This window comes from Salvelinus sp. IW2-2015, unplaced genomic scaffold (assembly GCF_002910315.2).
Source record: "Salvelinus sp. IW2-2015 unplaced genomic scaffold, ASM291031v2 Un_scaffold3041, whole genome shotgun sequence".
In the NCBI taxonomy this organism is placed as follows: Eukaryota; Metazoa; Chordata; class Actinopteri; order Salmoniformes; family Salmonidae; genus Salvelinus; species Salvelinus sp. IW2-2015.
This window is the reverse complement of record NW_019944333.1, coordinates 45,913-48,111: the sequence shown is the minus strand read 5'-3', so window position 1 is coordinate 48,111 and position 2,199 is coordinate 45,913. Positions and strand designations below refer to the sequence as shown.

The following is a 2,199-nucleotide window of genomic DNA, read 5'->3' as shown; positions in this document are numbered from 1 at the left end:
AATATGTAGGAATAGGCGCCATTTGGGATGATTCCAATAGAAGTTCTCTTCTTTTGACCTTCCCCCTCTCCCCCCTTCACCCTGGCTAACTCTCCCCGTGCCGCCGCGCGTTCACCCTGGTACTCGTGCCCGGCGTCCCCCCGCTTCACCCCTGAGAACCCCTCCCACCCCCCCCCTTCACCCCCTGAGGTACTCTCCCCCTTACCCACCTGGAGTACTGCCCCTTCCCCGCAGTACTCTTCCACCCTGCCTGGTCCTGGTGAGCCTCCCAGTAGGGTAGAATACGAAGGCACAGTTAATGCCAGGTGGGTGAGAGTTGGAGATCGGGTTGGGCTGGGCTGGGTAGAAGCTGGTCAGGCACTGCCAGTGGGTGAGGTTGGAGATCGGGTTGGGCTGGGTAGAGCTGGGTACGGACACTGCCAGAGTGAGGTGTATGGTTGGGAGAATCGTGTTGGGCGAGGTAGAGCTGGGTCAGGACACTGCAGGTGTGGTGAGGTTGGAGATCGGGTTGGGCTGAGGGATAAGCTGGGTCAAGACACTGCCAGGTGGTGGGTGTGGGTTCGGGTATGGGCTGATACGAGGCTAGCACTCGCCCCCGCCTTGGGTCAGGGACACTGCAGGTGGTGAGTGTTGAGATCGGTTGGGCTGGGTAGAGCTGGTCAGGACACCTTGCCAGGTGGGTGAGGTTGGAGATCGGGTTGGGCTGGTAGAATGGCTGGGTCAGGACACTGCCAGGTGGGTGAGGTTGGAGACGTGCTGGGTAAGCTGGTCAGGACACTGCCAGGTGTAGGTTGGAGACGGGGGCTGGTGAGTGGTCAGGACCACTGCCAGTGGGTGAGGTTGGAGATCGGTTTGGGCGGGTAGAGCGGGTCAGGACACTGCCAGCCAGTTCCAATAGAGCGTTGGTTGATTGGTTGGTGTTGAAGATGAACCAAGCAGACTCATTGGATCCTGGTTTAGCATCAAAGATGCTGAGTTCGGCCTGCATCTCACTTGTCCTAGCCCTATCTTCGACGAGTCTCGTCATTGCTTGTTGGGACGCATATAGTTTGGACCTAATGATCTAGTAAGCTCTCAGATAGACCAATACATTCATGTGTTAGTTGTCTCTTACGAACTATGCTGTGAGCTACGACACATAATTACGAGCATTTTACATCTCTATCTTGAGACCAGATCTCAGCGAGCTAGTCACTGTGTACTGCACGACTCCCACATAGGGCTTGTTTCAATCACTTCTATGTACAGTCACTACCGTATATCACGTATTCACACAGTCTACTTAGCCACATCACTTCTCAACATGAAGTGTCAGTAGCCGGTGTAGTACGATTCCAATACTTACATCACTACTTCATCATTGTACGCATTTTGACCTGTATCATTAATGCGCGTAACGTCTTTACACACATTTGCTCTCGCCTACAATCGTACTTGTCACGCATACTCCATTGACACAGTGTCTTACCATTCTTGCCTTTTAGCTCAATTATGTGCAGCATGTTGCTCTCGCTACATCACATTATCACGCATTACACACTGGTTGGGATCATTCTGTACGCTATCACATAGCATGTTCTCACATGTTAGACAAGGAATACATCTATCTCACTAGTCGATATGTCACATATAATTCGAGCATATCGACTTAATTAGACGTACATTCACAATGACTTACACTATTACACGACGGATTAATCACCTATATCACATCATCTCACATGCATACAATTGCATTATAATACCACGGCGACAAATACCATCACTTACACAAGTTACCTCTATCGACCATAGTGCAGCACAACAATACAACTCCATTGAGCACTCCCACACCGTAGACGTTTACGAGCATCCAACGTAACTGACCACCTTCCGGTTAAGTTGAGCGAGTCACTTGTACTTCCCGCTTTAGTTTTTGCTTGCAAGCGAGAAGAATTCAGTCTGAGAGCACATTTCCCTTAGAATACACATGATGGCCAAGATATTACATTTACACATTTACACAATATCGACGTAGGCGAGTGACAGAGAGCTTGTACCTCATGTATCCTTTTCCCATTAACAATTATACATACACTTTCCCATACAATTATACATTCCCATACCACTTATTACATAACATTTCAACATTTAACACTTATTCACCATACATTTTCACATAACTTTATTAAACATACTTCTTTACATGCCCATCCAATG

The 2,199-nt window shown here is 48.8% G+C and overlaps 1 long non-coding RNA gene across 1 annotated transcript; it reads left to right on the top strand.

Moving 5' to 3' along the window:
- The first annotated feature begins 255 nt into the window (after window positions 1-255).
- On the top strand, window positions 256-516 carry LOC139025667 (uncharacterized). Its single transcript, XR_011477278.1, has 3 exons — window positions 256-315; window positions 368-397; window positions 461-516. It is a non-coding gene; the product is annotated as an uncharacterized lncRNA (long non-coding RNA).
- Window positions 517-2,199: the final 1,683 nt, after the last annotated feature.